This window comes from Crocuta crocuta, unplaced genomic scaffold (assembly GCF_008692635.1).
Source record: "Crocuta crocuta isolate KB4526 unplaced genomic scaffold, BGI_CrCroc_1.0 scaffold154, whole genome shotgun sequence".
Taxonomy (NCBI): domain Eukaryota; kingdom Metazoa; phylum Chordata; class Mammalia; order Carnivora; family Hyaenidae; genus Crocuta; species Crocuta crocuta.
The window spans coordinates 7,592,333-7,614,824 of record NW_027530545.1 but is presented as its reverse complement, the minus strand read 5'-3'; the positions used below and the strand labels follow the sequence as shown (position 1 = coordinate 7,614,824).

The window sequence follows — 22,492 nt, the reverse complement described above, 5'->3', positions numbered from 1 at the left end:
CTTCACAATCGGCTATCAGTTAATCCACGCAGCAATCCCGTAAGGTGGATGCTAAAATTGCACTTCACAGGATCAGTTCCATGACTTGCCCAAGATCACAGAGCTCATTGCAGGTAACATTATTTGAGCCCAAATCTGCCTTCCTTTGAGCAAACATTCTCAGGGCATAAGTTATCTGTTTTTCAACATACTAAAAAATAGTTTTGTTGACACCAAATATTCCATAAACAAACATATTAATTCACAATATGTTTTTACATTGCTATTTCCCTCCTCTGATCCTGTGGGATTCCTCTTTCACTTTTTATCCCTCCCCGCTATTTCAACTTCCTTCTCTCCACTTCTGCCCTTTTCTTTCTTACCTCTTCCTGATATTTCTTTCCTTTATTTACATGGCTGAATGTTCTCAAAGCAGAGATAATTAAGCTAGTAAGTTTGACTTGATGAACAACTTCAAAACCTTTCTCAACCATGATTCCTCATCTGAATCATAGAACACAGAATGATTATTTTCCCAAGTCTCCTTAAAATGGTACACAGATAGTATTATTCTAAATGTAGAAGTGACAAGTTTATTCATTACATAAGTAGATGCTTAAATCTGTCCTAGAACCTTTACTCAGAAAAGGATACCTTTTTACCTAGACAATTAGTAGCAAATTAGTGGAAAATAGTGGTTTTTGCCATTTATATAGACATAATTTAGGGATAGTAAGAAGTCAAACTCACATTTAAAAAGTAATATGCAACTCTGATAAAAAAAAATAAGAGAAAATGAAAGCAGGTGTTAGATTTAGCAATAAACCCAAATGGTAAGGGAATTTAGTCAGTTTTATAAACTAATTTTTGTAACATATACATACCACCTGTGCAGTTGTTTAATATTTTCTTTAAATATCTTCATTTTTTTCTACCTCAATTTATTTAAAAGATACCTTATATCATTACCAAAAGTGGAAAACCAGTATAAGTTATACCAAAGACCAAACAATGTTATATTAAACAATGTTACAATAAAGTCTCTCTACATGCTAGTGGAAAGGCTGAGGCTCACTGTTTTTGTTCCAAAGGTAGTGGTGTTAAAGTCATGCCAGTACCCAGCTAAGCCTGACTTCTTTCTATAATCCAAAAAATGGAAGGAGAATTGGGAAAAGAATAACTTTCTATGTGATTCCACTTTAGGAAATGTAGGGCTCCAGCCCCATCTAAAATCATTTTGACCATCACAATGCTACTCATCTCACTCTGGAAAATCCTGTATTAAGAAAACCAATCACCCAATGCTTACTGAGCCCAGTGATTTTCATTGCACTATACTTGGAATTACAAAGTCTCTTTGGATGAAGAGCTGATATTCTAATTTTGGAAGACCTACTCCACTACAATATGGCAGATGCTCAAAGTCAATTCCATCTGGCTCTTTAGGAGATACTTAAAACCTTGCTACATGTAACTCGTTTCAAGACCCGAGGACCCCAGAAAAAAAAAAAAGTGGTTGCCGAAACAAAATCCAGCTCCACAATAAAACTTCCAAGTCCAAATGTTAAGGAAGCGGTTCCAAAGCAAGGGCTGCAACAGCCCACAGGTCAAATTTGAAGATTAAGTTCATGTCAGTAGTCTTTGATGACATGGATCATTTGCATGAATCTCATTATTAGCCAAAAGTCTGAAATAAAATTATCTCATGCCATAGCTTAGCGCAGGGAAGTATTTTCTACTTCCCCATTCCTTTTTATTACTCAGAGATGATACATATTAGAATAAAGAGAAACAAGAAAATTCCAACAAACAAAATTAAAGTAAAATGTACTCTTCTTCCTCACAATTATTCCTATAATAACTAACACAAACACAGGGATCACTATATTTCAGCGATTGTCATGATGACAAAGTAATGCCAGACAGCTGCATATGATGTTTTTCAATGTTTTTGTTAAAATATTTTAAACATTGTTTGGATGCTCATCTTATTCTAGCTGGCTAGAAATGAATTTCAGTTCACTTCATGTTACAATGTCTCCAAGGCCAAAGAGCCTCAGGCTTCTTTAGGTCCCCCACCTAACAGGGTCCACATGCATAAAATAAGGAAAGCAAGTTTTACAGCTTGGGGGTTTGGAGCTCTGGATCTCACTCCCACAGTGATTGAAAAATTCCCAACTTGATTAACTTTCAGAGCCCATAAAGTACTTTGAGCTCCTCCAAGAAAGACGCTATATAAATACAAAGTATTATTATTCAGTGGCACTGGAATTTATTAACAGCTTAGTTACTCCATCAGTCTCTTGGCATTAGTTTCTGTTCTGGCTTGCACAAATCCACCTGTAGGAATAAATCAAAATTCAGTACAACAATTCAAAATGCCACCCTCCCTCAGATAATAAAGAAAGCAGAGATAGCCCCATCAGCCAGAAATAATCTGGCCCTGTCCCAGCCTCTTGACCCAACTACCCAGAAGTAAAGTCATGCTAAGCCATTCTAGGGTGGGCCATTCCCAGTTACTCTGTGTCTTTCAGGTGGTACATTTGGTGAGCTATCACAGTTACTCTGTTGTATCTACTGCAAAAATGAAGGCAGCCAAAGTACTCTTTATTTCCTATCTTGTTGTGTCCTCACCCTATAGTTTAGCTAAACTTTCATGGCCCATTCTTTTCCTTACATTTTTAAAAAATGTTTTTATGTATTTTTGAGAGAGAGAGAGAGAGCACACAAGTGGCAGGAGGGAGCAGGTGGGCAGAGCAGGATGGAGACACAGAATGCAAAGCAGGCTCCAGGTTCTGAGCTGTTGGCACTGCTCATGAGCCACGAGATCATGACCTGAGCTGAATCCGGATGCTTAACAGACTGAGATGCCCAGGTGCCACATGGCCCACTCTTTTCTCATAGACAGCTCTGGATATAATGATTTGTGTAACTTTAGCATCAACTATCAAACATCATATTTTATTTGCTAATTAAGCAAGAGATATTTATTGATTTTCTGGAATAAAGAAAAACGCATCTATGCACACTCCCACGGGTAAGGTATTGTGCTGTGTATTGTACTGGACAGAAAGGAGCAGGGAATAGAAGACACGTCCAAAGGTCTGAGGGTTCAGCTGAAGAAGTGAGACGTATGCACCCTGGAAGATGATTAACAATAGAAAGCAGGTGGGGTTTTCTTGTTGCATGAATTAAATCAGACATAATATTAACTGCACGTGAGTTTCTCAGCAGGAGTTCAGAGGAATAAGTGAAAAAGAGCAATGCATCACCAAAGTCCAGCTGGGACTCAACGGGTGGTCCTTAACACCAGGTTCCCATTAAAATCACCTGGAGAGCTTTAAAATAATACTGATGCCTGGGCCCCACCCCAAACCAATTACATTAGAATCTCTGGAAGGAGAGCCCGGGCATAGGATTTTTAAAAGCTCTCTAGGTAATTCTAATATGTAGCCAAGATTGAGAAAGACTGGGCAAGACTTTGAAGGATTCAACTGGGCAGAAAAGCAGGAGGGACAACATAAATGGGAGGGAAAGCTTTCCAGGGAACTGAGAAGGTGCATTTGGGGAACCGTGAGACAAGCCAGGGCAGACGGCAAAGGATTCTGATAAAGGAGCAGTGAGGAATAGCATGAGGGAGAAGGTCTGGGTTGATGTATGGAAGGATTTAAGGTCCAGAAACATAAGCTTGCATGGTCATTTCTTCCTTGGCCATAGTCATTCTGGGCCTAATCTCAGCTACAGATGTTAGGCTTTATAATATTTAAAAAAAACTTTTTGAAACAGTTTATTTATGTTTTTATTTATTTTTGAGAGAGAGAGGGTGCTGGTGAGCAAGGGGCAGGGAGAGACGGAGAGACATAATCCCAGGCAGGCTCTGTACTGTCAGAGTGGAGTCCATAGTGGGGCTGGAGCCCACGGATGTGGGGCTTGATCTCACAAACCATGAGATCACGACCCGAGTCAAAGTCAGATGCTTAACCAACTGAACACCCAGATGCCCCGCCCCTAATTTTTAAAAAATTTAAAATGCCATCCTATCAGAGCTCCCAGGTGGTTCAATCGGTTGGGTGTTTGGCTCTTGATTTCAGCTCAGGTCATGATCCCAGGGCTGTGAGATCTAGTTGTGAGTCAGACTCCATGCTGAGCATGGAGCCTGCTTGAGATTCTCTCTCTCTCCTTCTGGCCCTTTCTCCTGCTCATGTTCTCAATGCCTCTCTTAAAAGATTAAAATAAAAAATATAAATAAATAAAACAGCATCCTATTTCTAGATACTTTACGTTTCTAGGCTAAATCTTTCCCCGTTCAACTATTCTTCTGAAAGACACTCAAGCATTCTAAAAACTCAAAGACCAGGAAAACTTGTTTCTAGAGATGTGGTCTCACCAGAGCAGCCCTCCTACAGCCTCGGTGCTGGACACTTGCTCTGTGACACTGAGGTATCCTGACTGTTTCGCATTCTGGTCACATTGCTGCATGAATGTGGAGCTTTTAGTCAACTAAAGCCTTTAATGCTGTGTGGATACTGTTTTGTCTTGCTTTGTTTTAATAAACCACATAGCTGTTCTATGTATGTGAAGTTGATATTTTTTAACTGTAGGACTTTGCATTCATCTCTGTTCTATTTCAGCATATTTGTTTTGGCCCATTCTTCCAGCCTCCTTCCTTGAAAGTTAATTATGTTTGATTAACATGATCTGAATGTGTCTATTTCCAAGTGCCAAAGTGAAGTGTTCATTAGCCCTTTAGTGAGATGCACAAATTACTCCACCAAACAGTAAGAAACCAATTTGGACGCTTGGGAATAATTTAACTCAAGTCCAAGATACATCTATGCCATTTTCCTGGTATTATTGCCACCTAAACAATTTATATTAAGGAAAGCAAGCAAGGAATCAGTGTGCTAAAGAAAGAAGTAAGGAATCATGTAGTGAGAGTTTCCCATATGACTTTCCGTGAACTTGAATCACTCAAACATCTACACTTCCTTTGTAGAAGCCCACTGTGAGATGGCAATGTTGACCCTTAATGTCTTCTTTCCACCCTTTAAAGTCTTGATTGCCATATACTGATTTATTTCATCCCAATATCCCAAGCCTTACTGTATTATTTATTATAATCCTCATCAAAATTAAATCTACAAGAAATGGGATTTCTGTTTGGAGGACAGACTGGAGAAAGGCACTGCCTCCAATTAGCGCTACTGTCCAAATAGCTACCTCCATCCTCACCCGGGCTTAGCTCAGGCCAGGGCCTGCTTCCCTCCACCTGTGTGTCACAACATATATTGATCATATATCAGCTATCAGCACACCTAAGAACAAGTCGAGTGAAGTCCCATCCAGATGTGGCATGACCCACAAATGCTTTCTGTTCTGCAAGTACACAGGACAGCCTTGTATTTTAAAACTTAGGAGCCATGTGCCTCCAAAATTTGCATCTCAGTTATAACCTATGATACCCTATGTCTGAAAGTAGAAGATGCAACCTTTTACTTGGCAGGTTCATTTCCTTCAATAAATTACATAATCTAAAGAACAGTGGTCCTTTCTGTTCTTGTTAATTTTCTATTGTTTTCTTCTGAAATATGGAATAAGAGAGATTAAAGAAAACATTTAGGAGTTGGAACCTATCAAATATCTTCGAGTTCAGAAATACACATGAGCCTACTTCACATTGAAAGCGAGCTACGTGTGTGAGCAGACTTGTGTGCGAGTATGTTTTCAAGTATACATATTTGGACAGGGAAAGACAGAGGATAGGAACTCTGGACACCCAAACAATAAAGACAAAAGGCTGCTTCCCCTTCTGTCAGGAACAGATGAGATGGTGGCACCAAGCATCTCACGTTCAAATTCTGCAGCTTCCGAAAGTGTTCACCATGCTGACTTTTCCCCCTTTGCTAATATTAATAATGATAGCACTTAGCATTTCTAAAACACTTTTCATCTTCAAAGCACTATAGGAACATTACCTAATTAACTGACATTAACTAATTATAATTAAACTTGCCCTGGGCTCACAATTCAGAAGAACTTTAGGAAGGGGTGGGGAAGGAAGAAGAAAAGCTTTCTAGCTAGACAGGTTTTCCAAGTTTTCTCAGAGGAAATTTTGATTCAAATTGTCACAGATTTTGAAACAATCCTTGAGATAACCTTAATAGGCCTTCCTTGCTTCCCAATGTTTAAATATTGATGAGAATGGTAGTAAATAGTCTCCAGAAAAGAAAATGGTCATTCTTACACCAACTTGTACTAATAAAAGAGTTTAAATGCCAATGAAAAGGTGCTTCTGTGAAGCAACATGCTCTAAAATATTGAGCAAAAGAGATTTCCTGGAGCAACTTCCCACTTCACACACACACACACACACACACACACACACACACACACACACACTGCTGAGTGGCGTCAGAGTTCTGACTTCCAAGCTTTAAGTGCAGTGAGCTCAGTGTCCTAACTCACAAGCCTGTTTCAGACATTTTAATGTATCTATTGAATTTCCTTTTTATTAACCTTAGCAAAAACTTTCAGTAATATTATAACCCAAGATCAAATAAAGCATCTTGTTTCCATAATTCCTAGACAGAAAAGCCATATAATCAAATGAGTCTATTTGGATGCTTATTTTCTGTACATTACACTTATCTAAATTTATACTTGAGCGGGTGGGGAGATAGGGTTTAAGGCCTCTTAAAACTTCTCTCTCGTTTCATTCTAGAAATGTCTAAATGAAATATGTAGCTATGCTTGACTGGAAGCCACCTCTAAGACTTTGTTCTAGTCAGAACATGTTCAGACTGTTCTCCAGTATTTAGTAACACACAAGTTCAGGATTGTATCAAAAATAATGTTCCTCTTTATATAAACTTCTCTTAAAATGTCAGTGTTTAGTAGGGTGGCTGTGAAAAATGTGGCAATAATGGAATAATTTATCTTGTTTTTTTTTTAAATTCACACTGCTTGTCTTGGTGAAATTATTCTATTTCTATCAGCACAGCAAACCTCAAAATGTTATAGAGAAATCATCACAGTATGCCTGCATCCCTATAGGTTTTTCTGGCTTTAAAGTCCTCTCAGCTCAAAAAGGATGTGATCTTCACTCCTTGGAGTGTCTAGGGGAGACGGACCCAGCTCAGCTGACATTGGTTACTCTCAGAAGCTGGTTATCGATCAGTTAAGATGACGCATGCCGTTTATCTCTGCTGAATTTGATCTTTTTATTGCTCTCCTCCAACCTCTATGTAATGAGAGCCTGCAGGCCAGTGCTTGGCAGACCTTTATGCACTGAAGTCATTTCCACCTTCTTATTACACATGTGCCTCCATGTGAAGATACACTTCATCTTTCTCCTCTGTAGAGGGAATATCCAAGATAATAGAGGCCATGTGCATGAACAAAAGCTGAAAGCACCATCAAAATGTCATCCCTGAAGAGGCCAGAGCATCTCATCTTGTGCTAAATATTTGTAGTTCTTCAAATCTGACACTCAGGCTTTTGCTTTGCAAAGACACACAGCCGTATTTAAGGGTTTTGCTCTCTTAAGGAGACTTTTGTTTTGATTTGTTTTTTTTAACAGTAGAATTAATTCAGCACTTGGACAGTATCCAATATCAAAGGGAAAAAATATGAGGATTATACAAAATTCAACATGTCAGATTATAAGAGGGATGATCCCTTGGGCACCCCCCCACCCCAGTCACAGACCTCTTTCAGAAATATGAGACAAATAAAAGGGACCGCAGAATAAATTACAAGAGAACATAATTTTGAAAAAAAGATATTTAAAACTCTGTCTCCATAAGGCTAATGACATGTGCCATTTTTATTTGATAGCCTGAAGCAAAATCACCTAACAACCCGTAACACTCACAGAATTCATTTTTATTTTTTCAGCTTCTGCCAGGGAAGTTCTACAAGTCCTTATGGCATCTTCTGAAAGCTCAGTACATGGTGCATACAAATCTGCAAAGCGTACTCTGCTACCTTAATCCCTTGGACACTTTTATTCCCTTCTGATGAAAACCTAATTTGCGAGCCCCACCTCTTTGCTGAGTCCAAACACTCAGTTACACTCCCGATAACTGCTTTACATAATTCCAGTTTCAAATGGCATAAAATCTGTCCATGCAACAAACAGCTTTACACTGTGAGACCTTCCTCAAACATTCTTCTAAGCAGAGAAAAAAGGAAATATTCTGTATACCAGCTATACTAAGTTTGACCATACATAGGAAGCCACAAAGATTTGGTGCGCAAAGGTAATCCAAACCCAGTGGCAATACTGAGAGGACAAAACTTGCTGGGCATAGGTTCAATACAAAGCCTATCACAAAATGTTTTTACATTATTTAAATTTATAGAGTCAATGCTGTGTGTGATTCTTGCTGCAAACCCATGGAGCCGTGGCACGCAGAACCTCCACCTTTGTTTGATCTGTGCTGCTTGAGAGAGAAAGGGGACTCTCGTTAGAAGTTGAGTTTGAATAACTTTTTCTGAATAAAGGTAAAATAACTTCAAAAAATAGAATCCTCATCTTCCAAAAAGAAAAAGTCTCAAGATCAAGGCTGTCTGTCTGGGGGCTTGGAAAGTAAAGACAGATTCCATGGGTAAGGTGGCTAGGAATGGAGGAAAGATCAATTTATAAATTGGATTTTTCAGAAAGAACTATCTAAAAATACAGAATATCTGAGTGATGCACACATCTCATTTGCCAAGAACGTCCCCTAAAAGGGACTTCATGCTCAGAGTCCCCTTCCACTTGCAATTTGCATCAAAGCAGAGAATAGAAGCCCAGCCAGGGAGTCAGGCACAGAATAAGGGAAATGGAGGACATGGATTCATGTTTAGTAAATGAACTAAGACAATCTCTGTAATGACTGTTACATTTCATTTGTGTACTCCAAGCAAAATCTGTTAAAAATAAATTATATATGTTTAAACTGGAAGTGTTCCTAGCATAATGGTATAAGGTATCCAGGGCTAAATTGAAATGATCATTCTAAAACTACAAAAATCTCAGGAACATAAATTATAATTTCACGGTATGCCTTGAAATGGTAGTTTTGCAATAAAATTAAAATATATATTCTCAGTGTTTGTCTGGCAAATGCAAATACATGAAACAAACATGGTTAGTAAATGAACCAACAATTTGCTACATTTGGAGAAATCTGTTTTTACACTGAATACTTCAATTGGCAAAAACCTAAAAATTTTATCTTTCTAAAGGAATTACCATTGGTATAATTCACATGATGCTTCTGAAATGATCAGTGAATAGTTACAAGAGAGATTTGCTGTTGAAAGGAAAGAAAGAAAGAAAGAAAGAAAGAAAGAAAGGAAGGAAGGAAGGAAGGAAGGAAGGAAGGAAGAAAGAAAGAAAGAAAGAAAGAAAGAAAGAAAGAAAGAAAGAAAGAAAGATAGAAAGAAAGAAAGAAAGAAAGAAAGAAAGAAAGAAAGAAAGAAAGAAAGAAAGAAAAGGAAAGAAAGAAGGAAGGAAGGAAGGAAGAAAGGAAGGAAAGAAGGAAGGAAGGAAAGAGAAACCTTCAGCAACAGGAAATACTCTCTACATTAATTTTCTTTGTTGTACGTACATAGACTTCAAACAAAGATAAACTCAAACCAGTTCAAGTTCCCTAGCTGAAGGATCAAATAAAGGTAAAACTAACTGTTAGAATCACAAAACAAACAAAAACCAACCTTAATTTAAGAAGACATATTGCCCAGATGGTTTTTGCTTGCTTCTTACCTATCTTGTTTGCCAGTGTAATTGGACAGCCCAAGGGCAGAAAGCTCACACTGGGATCACCAGCGCTCCAGCAACCCACCCATTCAACAACCTGCGCCCAAAGTGCTCATTTCATGTCAGTATCATCGGTTCTGGTTTCTAAATGTAAACAAGCATTCTCGATTTGCTAATTTTTATAGTGATGACACAAATTGAGTATTCTTGCCACGGAAAAATTGCTCAGAAGTGACTTCATTCTTTTTATTTTCTTTTTCAAAAGTGTGCTTTATAGTACCAGCTGTTTTTCTCTGAAGGAATTCTTGTGTTTTGACCGGACATACTGGCCATATCGCACCATCATCAATTCTAGTTTTCAAAAAATGATATTAACTTAAAAGATGCCGATTTATTGTTGTTGTTGTTGTTGTTGTTGTTGTTGTTGTTGTTGTTGGTATTTCCTGAGCTTGGCACCAACCAAGTACAGATGCTCTGGCATAAACCCTGTACAGGCAGGCTAGGAATCCACACTATTTGATCAGAGTCTTGGAGAGAAAAAAGGAGGGGGAGGGCTGACTTAGCATACTTGTTTGATCTTTTCCCTGAAAGGTCTTAAGAGCATTGTATTTAAAACTCTATGCAATTCTATCTATTGAAGCACGCCTTGCCAGAGGCAACAGTGCAGAGAGGAGACCAGGAAGCTACTAATTTAGAGAGACTTTCAGGGTCCCAGCTCCCACAGATCACCAGTGGAGTTGTGGTCATTAAGTTCCCACCCTTTTCACCTCAGGATCTTCATCTATAAAATGAGGAGGTGGGGCTTGTTAGGTATACTGAAAGCAACATATGGGTATGTCAGACCCTCTAATCAGTGAAGTGAGGAAAGGGATGAAATAGGGTCTTTTTTTAGAGCAGTTTTGGGTTCACAGCAAAACTGAAAAGAGATCTAGAGATTTCCTGTGTACCCCCGTCCCCACACTTACATAGCTTCCCCCATTACCAACACCTCCCACCAGACTGATAGACCTATACACACACACACACACACACACACACCCCACAGTCATTCAGAGTCCACAGTATATCTTAGGGTTCATGATTGTTGGATTCAGTGGCAAGAATATGTTTCATTTTGTAAGAAGCCCCCACACTGCCTTCCAAAGTAACTGTACCATTTTGCAATCTCCTCAGCAGTGACTGAGAGTTCCTTTTGTTCTATATCCTCACTAGCATTTGGTATGGTCAGTGGTCTGGATTTTGGCCATTTTGATAAGTACATAGTGGTATCACAGTGTTTTAATTTGCATATGATGTGAAGCATTTTTTGTTTATTTATTTACCACCTATATATCTCCTTTGGTGAAGTGTTAAGATTTTTGACCCAATTTATTTTTTCATTTTTTAATGCTTATCTACTTTTGAGAGAGAGAAAGAGAGACAGAGTGTTAAGTGGGGAAGGGGCAGAGTGAAAGGGAGACACAGAATCTGAAGCAGGCTCTAGGCTCTGAGCTGTTAGTATAGAGCCCAACGTGGAGATTGAACTCACAAACCATGAGATCATGACCTGAGACAAAGGCAGATGCCTAACCAACTAAGCACCCAGGCATCCCTTATTGGGTCAATTTTTAATCAGGTTGTTTGTTTTCTTTTTGCTGAGCTTTAAGGGTTCTTTGTATATTTTGGATAACAGTGCTTTATCAGATGTGTCTTTTGCACTATTTTCTCCCAGTCTGTGGATTGTCTTCCCAATCTCTAAACATTGTCTTTTATGGAGCACAAGGCTTTCATTTTAATGAAATCCAGCTTATCAATTATATATTTCATGGATCATACCTTTGGTATTATACATAAAGTCCAGTCTCATCTAGATTGTCTCCAATGTTACCCTCTAGGACTTTCACAATTTTGCATCTTACATTTAGATCTATGAACCATGCTGAGTTAATTTTTGTGAAGTAGTGTAAGGTTTATGTGTCGATTTGTTTTTTGCACGTGGATGTCTAGTTGTTTCAGTGCCATTTGTTAGAAGACTATCTTTGCTCACTCTTAAATACAGAGAATAAATTGAGGATTGATGGAGTGGGAGGGGTGGAGGACAGGGAAAATGGGTGGTGGGCACTGAGGAGGGCACTTGTTAGGATGAGCATTGCGTGTTGTATGTAAGTGATAAATCATGGGAATCTCTTCCCAAAGCCAGGACTACACNCTCTTAAATACAGAGAATAAATTGAGGATTGATGGAGTGGGAGGGGTGGAGGACAGGGAAAATGGGTGGTGGGCACTGAGGAGGGCACTTGTTGGGATGAGCATTGCGTGTTGTACGTAAGTGATAAATCATGGGAATCTCTTCCCAAAGCCAGGACTACATTGTATACACTGTATGTTAGCTAACATGACAATAAATTCTTTAAAAACATTAAAAATAATAAAGAAATAAACTCTAAAAGAAGAAGAAGAAGAAGACAACTATATTTGCTTTACTCTTCCTTTGTCAAAGGTCGGTTGACTATATTCATGTGGTTCTATTCTAAGTAGGTTCTTGATATTAAGCCTTTTTTTTAAAGTTTGTTGATTTCTTTTCTGAAGTCATTAATGTTCTAGACTACTTAGAAGTACTGATGGGAAAATATAAAGTGATGCCCTAGTAGCCTGGAAGAGTTCATACATGTCAGGTGGTTTACTCCTAGGGACAACCATGCAATTTGATATATGCTAATTCTGAGATTTGCAAACTCAGATTTTTTGGCAGTGAGAAAATACAACTTTCTGTTTTCATTCAGTAAATCTTTCCTTGGGTTCCCAGTATTTGAATTACATAATGAATGTGTTTAATAATTAATTTAATAGTTTAAGCTTTGTTGTAGTTTGAAGAGGAGGGAAATAACCCTACCATGGACCTACATCTTCCCCACCCTTCCCCCTCACTCTCTATTCCTCATCCTCACTTATTTTTCTGCATAGCACTACCTTCATCTGGTATGCTTTATATATTTATTTATTGGTTGGTAGTTGTTTACTTATCCACGTATAACAAAAGTTCCATGAAAACAGGGTTTTGTCTTGTTCATTCCTATATGCTCAGTATGTAGAAAAATACACATTGTGAGTGTTTAATAAATATTTTCTGAATGAATAAATTTCCATTTGCTATTTGATTATTTTAAAGGAATTATTTTTTGGAATGTTACAATTACTAGTAACAATAACATTAAAGATGCCATAATGTATACCTATATAAACTTAATCTCAGGAAAAGGAGAATAAGATCAAGAAGAGACAATGAAAAAGATTTGCAAAAGTAGAACCCTCCACACCCTTGCTACTCTAATGGTATGGCCTAGGGACCAACCACACTAGCATCACATGGGATGAATCCAGATATGTAGAATCTCAGATCCAATGCCAAATCTACTAACTCAGTATTTGAACAAGGTACCTGGTGATTCATATGCACATTAAGGTCTGAGAAGCACGTCCCTGGGAATTTACATAGGAGATATATCTAATGACCAAAACATGTCATTCCTCATCTGATCCAAGCTTCCAGCAGCCATAGCTGAGTAGAAGGTGATTCCTGATGGTTCTCTTTCAGATGCCTCCAGTGTGATTAAATCAGGTTTACCTCCAGCATCTGTCTTACAAGATCTAGAATATCAAAAACCTGTCTTACCCAGTTCCAGAAAGACTGTCTTGCTGCTCAATGATGCTTGAAATTCCTTTAACAGAGAAGAACCTTTCATTTCCCAACCAAAAATAAAAAGCCTAAAGTGAAAATACCCAGAAAAGGTCAAATATGGACAGAAACTTAACCATACGAAGGCAAAATCTAAAATCATGAATAAATGGCTGATAGATTTCTGCAGGTTTTGCTAGGGAAGGAGGGATTGAGTGAGAAGAAAGATATTCAATGCTTATAGGTTGTATACTAGGAAGATAACATGACAGAATGAGAGAAATGTAGGAAAACAGAATTTAAGGCATGACAATTTTTGTAGGGCAAATGCTATTTTGAATTGAAAAAAAAAACCTGTTCACATAAATTTATGAAGATTTTAAAAATTCCATCTTTATCATCAGAGTACTTTCTTCCCACAGTTTTGGTAATCCAAGCATTATCCAGGAAACAAAATAAACTTATAGCATAGTGTTCTACAATCTTAGCATCAGCAATCCTATCTGTAGGCAGCATATTCAACAACAGGAAGAGATAGCCCCAGGAGGCCATGTTGAAGAGGGGTGCGCTAGTGGGTTTGCCATTTGGGGAAATCAGGACAAAGAAAGCACATTTTTTCTGGGAACTCAACCTGCTACCAGCTGATAGTCATCTTAAGAGGCACTTTTCAATAAATCACTATAATTTAAAAACCAAATGCTTTGAAACTCCTTTTGCCAGATCAAATCAAACTGACTCTCAGTTGGTGGAAGGCCCAGATGTGAGTTTCGTAACACACATCAATTACTATCTAATCCATCACTTGCAGATGCTGAATGTGCCTGGTGCCATTCCCAGAACTAGTGTCATGGAAACAAATAACAGCATCAAGGTAGGAGTGGAATTAAAAAATGCTCTAGCCACTGTCTGCAAAGCACAAGTGGGGCATAAGTAAGTACAGGCTCAGTTTGGCCTTTCAATCTCAAGCCATATCATCTCTTGAGCTCTTCAAAGCCCAAGTTGTAAGCAGTGATGTCATATGCACAGAAAATGTCAATTTTTCTAACAGCAGTTTTATCATAGCTCCTTGGATACTTTCTCTGGTAATAGCCAGAGAAACTTTTCACCTAATAGTATGGTCGCTAACATGATCGTTGACCTCAGTGATAGACATATGGGTTTCCTCCCACGTGAGAAATGTTGATTTGTTTGTATCCTTCACATTGTCATAGGTTGCTTTCAACAGAAAATAACATTGCAAGTCTACACAATGTGAATGAGCTGGCGTAAACATGAAATAGTGTACATGTCATTTGAACAACCAAACCATCTTTACAACTGAATTTCTAACCTCACTGTCAGCTATAACTTCATATTCTGTTTCACTTGGCTGAATCAACTGATGTTAATTATCCTAATGAGAGACCATTATCATCGCTATCACTAAAATTTATTTAGTGCTTACTTAGTATATGCCAGGTACTGCTCTGTATATTTTACATGTACAATACTTTCTTCATCATAAAAGTCATATGTGGCAACATGTTGTTATTATCCCCATTTTACAAATGAGGAAACTGAGGACAATGTGGTTAAGGAACTTGTGCAAGATCCTATAATTAATTCTGCTGGATGCTTAACAGAGTACAGGTCCCATCCTTCCTCGTTGTATATCCGACAGTTCCTTATTTTGACCACCTTGCCCCACCTCCCAGTTTCCCTGACCAGCTAAAATGTTATCAAGAGAAGAGCCAAACAAAAAAATCATAGAGACAGAAAGTAGAATGGTAGTTGCCAGGAGCTGGAGGGAGGGAGAAATGGGGAGTTATTGTTTGATGGGTAAGCAGTTTCAGTTTTACAAGATAAAAAGAGCTACTTACAGATAGTGGTGATGATTGCACAACACTATGAATATATTAAATATCACTGAACTGAACACTTAAAATTGGTTAACATGGTAAATTTTATGGTCTGTGTATTTTACCACAAAAAAAAAATCGAAGGAAAAAAAAAAAGAACATACCCAGATGAGCAGGTGAGATGCAGAGATACCACTAGGGGGACTTCCTTGCACCAATAAGTTAAGCTATTTTAAAAGAGTATCCGCAGGGCTGACATGGCATATGCCTAGGTCTGTGGCTTTGGGGAGAAAAAGTACAGCTGGAAGCCTCAAACCTCCTTAAATACATTGCATGGGAGGATGGGCCAGAGAGCAGAGTATCATGGAATTCACCCCAACAAGAGCATGATTTCACCAAGGATACACTCCTCCTGTCCATCCATACTGGCCATCACTTAGAAGAGGCGCACTAGGCTGAAGACTTCATGGAGATTACAAATGGTTACCTACAATGATAGACTTCTTTCTGTGGAATAAGAATCATGAGCCATGCTCTATATACATGTAACATAAGCAAAAATTATACAAAGCAAACATAAAATTCATCTGACTTTGGACTAACTGACAGTATATGGCCACTAGGACTCATCTACAAATATTATTTCTTCAACTCCACTCATTACAAATTGGTGAAGATTCTGGGTGCTTGGATGGCTCAGTCAGTGGAGCGTCCGACTTCGGCTAATGTCACCATCCCAAGGTTCGTGGGTTCAAGCCCCGCATCGGGCTCTGTACTGACAGCTTGGAGACTGGAGCCTTCTTCAATTTCTGTGTCTCCCTCTCCCTGTCCCTCCCTCACTCATGCTCTGTTTCTCTCTGTCTCTCAAAAAATAAACAAATGTTAAACAAAAATTATTTAACAACAACAACAACAAAAAGGATTGGTGGAGACTCAGCCAGGCAGGGATGAGAGAAATGTGTCTGCTCTAAAGTTCCTGTCTAGATCTCACCTTACACTGCCCACCATATTCTGTGTGCTCCACACTATCCTTGTCGCGCCTGTGTCCTAGGCTTTGGGGTGTCATTGCCTTACGCAAGTTCCCTTATGGTTAATTCCAGATAATTTTTAGTCTTTCTTTTTACCTTGCATGGGACATAATTTAAGTGTGAAGTTTATAGCAACGGTATCTCTAAGAATGTTTGCTTCTTCCAGTAATTTCTTTTTAACAGAGTTTCAACTAAGGAAAGACCCCTCTTTCAGTGTGTCTCTTCCTCCAGTGCTGTTCTTGTCTGCATGTCCCTACTTCAGGGGACTCCCAGCCTTGCCCCCACATTTGGCCACTCTGAGACTGCTGGGAGAACTGTTTGTTTTGTTTTGCACATCCTTTTGTTGAGAAAAATATTTCTCAGATTGGGCTTTAAACACAGGATGACTTGCTCTCCCCCAGTTCTGTTTGGGGGAAAATATGCTGTGTTTCCCTACCCACCTTGATACTTATTTCTAAAACAATTAAACACCGTTATTGGCTCTCATATGACAGTTAGCATATGATCTATCTCAGCTCAGAGGAAAGAATATCAACTTCAAAAGCTGCCTTAGGTGCCTGGAATAAAAGCCAGGAAAACACAAGCTAAGAAATCATTTGTGATTCACATAAATGGCCCCCAAAGGAGGAACCTGGCTGCAGTTAGCACTAACAGTAGCTTTTGCTGTATTCTCAGTCCCCAGGGCAATCTTTAACGTGTTGGGGTAATAAGCTTCTGTCTGCTATTATCTGAAGAACAAAAAACATTTAAAAAGTCCATAAAATTGTTAACTTTGAGCGAGGAGGAAGGAAACTCAAATGCCAACATCTGACCTAAAAACATTCTGAACAAACTGACTAGAAAAACCAGAGAAACTAACTTTTTATATTTGTGGAGCTGCCAAAGAGAAGCTCATCTCTCAGCATCTGTGTTTCCTTTCTTAATCTAATTAATACTTTGCATTAGAAGTCACTTTAAAATACCTTAGGTGAGGTGCCTAGGTGGTTTAGTCAGTCAAGCATCTGACTCCTCATTTTGGCTCAGGTCATGATCTCACACTAGTGAGATCAAGCCCTGTGTCCACGCCCAGCGTGGAGCCTGTTGGGATTCTCTCTCTTCCTCTCCCTCTTCCCCTATATGTGCTCTTTCTTTCACTCTCTTTCTCAAAACAAGACAAAACAAAACAAAACAAAACATGTAATGCAGTAGAAAACTCAAAACAATTTAGAAACCTAAATCAGTTACGATGTAACTGGATAGAAGAAAAAGCATTGTTCAACTCAAAGGGGATAAAGTTAAAAATAAGGAAAGGGAGGGAAACTATTGGCCAACAAAATGGTAAAGTCCACAGAACCCCGAACCAGAAGCTCAAATATATCCTCAGGACTCAAGTTCACTCCACCTCTTGGCAGACCCCTGAGTTGGCTTCATTCTCAGGTGTACTCCATCCTCTCAGAGATTTGTATTTCAGGCTTACCTCAGCTCAGAGCAAGCAATCACTGCAGAGAGGGATTGTCTCTTCCCACTAATCCGAACCAGTGTCACAGAATGGAGTGTCATTGCTCTGGACCCGGTTACATGCTCCTCCCTGGACAAACCATGCGCTAAGGGAGGGTACACTAGATGTGGGGTGGATGTTGGTGCTTGTAGCATGTGAGCCTCATCCTTGGAGTGAAGGGGGGAGGTTCTGCACAGGGAAGTTCCCCAGGGTAAAATCAAGGTGCCGTTACTAGAAAAAAAAGAAATGGTTGCCAGCCAGCTAAAGGCTACCCAATCTGGCACTCAAAGTAATGAACTCCCCAACCTCAGCTTGTGAGATAGTGACAAGAATTTGTAAAAAGGGAAAATAAGTCCAGTGATAAAATGTCACAATTCTATCTCTCGAGTAATCAACAAACATAGACCTACATAAGTAAATATATTAGGATAGTAGCTCCTCCATTTCAACAGCAAGAAAATATGTGGGTCGATCAGATGGAATTAAAATCTGAATCTATTCAGAAACAATTGTTAACTCAGTTCTAAAGCCACAAGAGTCCAAGTACATGATAATGCACTCTCACGTCAAAGAGGTCCTATTCCTCTTCACTTCCAATTGCATCTTGTTCTGACATTACACCATATGGCGCGGGCCAAGTGCTCTTGTATGCAAAGCGAGTTCAGAGTAAATGAGCTAAAAATGTCTTACATACATAATGGCTCTTGTTTCAACTTAGCTGTGACTACTAGATTGCTGCGAACACCAAAATAATAGTGCTGCTAATGAGGAGATTTGTTCATAAGTTACTATACTGTCAACTCTAATGTTCGACCATAATGGTTATTATTTATTGATATGTTGTATGTATAACAAAGCAATGGCTGAGGCCAAAAGCAGCCTCCTAACAGACCCCAAGCCTATTAGATTGTGAATAATCTCCTAAAGATAATTATTCCTTAAAAATCTGCCCAAAGTCTCTGTTATTTGAACATCTTAATTGAAAAGACAGAGGCCTAGATTTATAGTCAGGATTTCTTCTGTAAGAGACTAGAGTGACAACTCACAGGGCTGATGAGGGTACAGACAAGCAGGCACTTCCAGACATCATGGTGGAAAAGTGTTTGACCCAGCCTTTTGAAGAGGAATCTGACACGATATATTAAAATTTTAAAAGCACATATCCTTTGACTCAGCAATTTGACTTCTGGGAATCAATCCTGTAAAAATTAAAGTACCAGTACATGAGGACACATATACTAGGATGTTTATTGCAGTTGTGTTTGTGACGGCAAAAACTTGCAACCATCTTCACGTCCATAAGAATAGAATGGTTGAATAGACTAAGTGCATCCATATAGGGCAGGTTATTATGCAGCGACTCAAAGAACAAGTCAGAGTCACATCTTAGTTTGGAGAGATGTATATGATATAGCATTAAGTGAGAAGAGCAAGTTACAGAGAATTGAGATAGATGACAGATACATACATGCATAGAGGACTATGAGGTTATAGGTATATATGCATATATATGAGGTTATAGGTGTATATGCATATCTTTCTGTAAAAGAGTAGAATAGTAGGGTTTAGATTCAGGCTTTGCAATTTGAGTTCTCTTTGAATCTCACTTTCTTCGTCTGCAAAATAAAGGTAATCTTTTTGTGAAGATCAAATGAGATGATGAAAATGATGGGTGAACTGTAAATAGCAATCAAATGTCACATAATAATATTATAAGATAGTTTCAGATGAGTCTGAAATTAAGGATCCACAATGTGCTCCAAGGCTAGTACCACCTGGCAGAGTTGTACTTGGCTCTATCCACACCAACATCAGCCACCTCTTCCGGTCTCATGAGAGAGAAAAGAAATGGTAAGCTATAGCTAACACTATCTCTGTAGGTTACCCGCATGCCAGGAAAAGAACTGCAGGTGTTCCCAAAAGGAGCCACACATCCCATTCAGTACTTTGAGCCTTAATAAGATCATGTTCATTTATGTAGCTAGTTAAGTAGACCATCACGGAAGCTCACCATCCTGCAGAAATATGGTTATATAGAAGAAGTGTTTTCACTTTTGAAAATCAATATATTCTCTCTTCATATATGCTTTATAAAATAGTTTTAATTATACGGTAGATAGTTTCATACCTATCTTTGGGGCCAGTTGGCTCTACTTCTTTCTAGCTGTGTAAACTTGGAAAATTACATAACCTCCTCAGTTCTTCCATTTGCAAAATGAGGGTGATAATAGTACTCACCATTTAAGATTGTTGTGATAATCAAGTGAGTTAAACATGTAAAGGACTTAAAACAGAGATAATACCTAATAGATGCTAAGTAAATGTTAGTTATTTTAATCTTTCCAAATAACATAAGTTTATATGCTTTTTTCCATATTCCTCATATAGCCTATATTATCATCATTTTATAAAGTTATTTAAATATAAATAGCATGCTTTATCAAATGGATATTGTTGTAATTTTGAATTTTTTCCTATTTCACTATTGTAAATAATATGTTAATCAATATCTTTGCATCTTAACCTTTTCCATATTTGGATTATTCCCATAAAACAGACCCCCAGAAAGAGTTTAGAGAAAGACAGAGTCTTTGGGTATTTTCATATATCCTTTATATATCTTGATATATTTTAAATATATCTTTATATTTATATTTATAAATATAATTTCTGAAGTCCCTTAAGAACTTGACATAATGTTTTTTACGCAGCCGTTCAACACCTGCTGATATTTTTATCAAGATTCATTTAAGAAAGGTCATTATAAGAAATTACCATATTAAAATTTATCTACAAAGTTTTTTAAGCTTCAGATTTTTAAACCATAGCTCCCTGAATATAATAACACCATACTAGAGTTTTGCTACTAAAAAAAAATGAAAAGCCCACTTACTCAATGACATTTTTAGCACACAAAATTCCCCTTATGAATCATACACTTGCAAACCATGCACCCCTAAACATTTAGCTCCTTCTGACTCATTCTGAAACACTTTTGACAACTTCTCCGTTGAAATTCAAAGTGTCCCAATACTGTAAGATCCCCTGTTCCTCTAATTAATTAGTTCCCTTTCCCACTGGCAAAATGTAAGGGTAATAACCTATTTACAGATTGTGGAATGAAGCACATGACTGGAACCTTCTACTGCCCACTAGCATAAACATTCCTGTCTTCCAGGAGGACCTCTCTCTAACCTAATACCAGACTTTCATTCCCCTCCTTCCCAGCCATCCCACCACCACTCCCCATAGGTAACATCTTACCCTTCCAAATCCTGGATGTTTCCTAAATCCTGTTTCCATCTGCAGACTCTATGGTTTCTGAGCCCTCTCTACACAGTTTGCTTAAGGAGGCACACTGACCTCACTAATCTATGCAGATTGATTCAGGCTTCCAAAGCCCAGTTAGCTGTCCCGTAACAATCTGTTTACTTTGTTCCTCTACCAGCACGCTAAGTGCCCCATCTTGTGTAGGGGGTTACTCTACACGGAAAACTCCCATCATGTAAGAGGATAACTGAATCCATAATATTTACTTTCACTGGCCCCTTTCCCTTGTTACTGATTATTACTGTACCCAAAAAAGAAACATGAAACTCATTCCTCAGGTATTTTTTTGTTCTGTTGCTACAAATCACACTGGGCTGCGGGTCTGGCAAACTTTCAAGGTCCTTTGCCACCAATTATTGAATTAATTAATTTTCCAGCAAGCTTGCTCTTTGTTCTGTATAGCACATAAGTGGCACTCAGGGATGGCAAATTTATACTAAGAAGGCAAGACAAGTGCTAATTTAAGTCACCATGAGAAGCACTTAAAATCCCCACACCTTCCAAGTAGACACTTACTGACCATTATCTACCTCTGAGGCAGGACCAAGTGAGTGACTTCCCAGACATGAAAATTTCATTTTTAAGTGGTCTTACATGAACCCAGACTAATTTGAAATTAAGGTCTTTCTTTGAAACCCCACTGGAAATTCTAGCAATATGGCGAGGGTGATGCTACTCGTTGGCAAAATGGCAAGTTATTTATCCTTTCTGCCCTTGTTTCCTCACACGTGAAATGAGGAACACTGACTCACTTCACAGGAAGTCTGCATGTATTTAATTAATTAACAACACACATCAAAAATACAAACTGCAGAACACCTTCACTCAGCCCCTAAGCTCAGTAAACCTGCCCATTGTATTCAATTGCTTGGTTGATCTGACCTAGATCTCTCCTTAGGTTTGGTCTAGTCTGGCCTGTAAACATGTTTTTGTCTACACATACAGATACGTACAGACACGTGTGGATTTTAATTTCCTATTTTAATGTTTTCTTTCCATTGCTGCAATTGTTGAGGTCTTATGTTTTCTTCATCAAATGCTCACTCAGTTCCCCATTCACTGCAGAAAACACTAGACACCCATGCCAAACATGTACATGTCCGACTAGCATATATCCAGCCAAATGAGCCCACATCAAACTCAGTTTTACTTTCCTTACTCCAAAGTACCTTCTGTGACTAGACAAAAGATGATGGAAGCTTCATCCTAGAACATCAAACCCTGCCAGGCATATTTCCATCTGTCCTATTGCAGATTGCCAAAAGCATTTTTGAGGTTTTTTTTTTTTTTTTTCTATAAAGTCAATCAAGAATTCTTTCAGGCAGGAGTTATTTGAGGACTAGGAAATGTGGTATTTCCTACTCTGACTGACCCTTTGGACTATGGAAGACATGCCCGACCAAAATAGAAGAAGGAAAAGCAACTGATACACAGACGTAG

General features: G+C 38.5%; 1 protein-coding gene and 1 long non-coding RNA gene across 2 annotated transcripts in view; both read right to left on the bottom strand.

The window, feature by feature from the left end:
- LOC144234475 (uncharacterized) overlaps positions 1–22,492 on the bottom strand; it is a 556,590-nt gene that overhangs the window by 465,026 nt on the left and 69,072 nt on the right. The gene's annotated exons all lie outside the window — the stretch shown is intronic.
- Positions 1,816–21,056, bottom strand: LOC144234447 (uncharacterized). The gene is made up of 3 exons (XR_013335952.1): positions 20,987–21,056; positions 18,769–18,921; positions 1,816–2,319 (listed from the first exon to the last, which is right to left on the bottom strand). It is a non-coding gene; the product is annotated as an uncharacterized LOC144234447 (long non-coding RNA).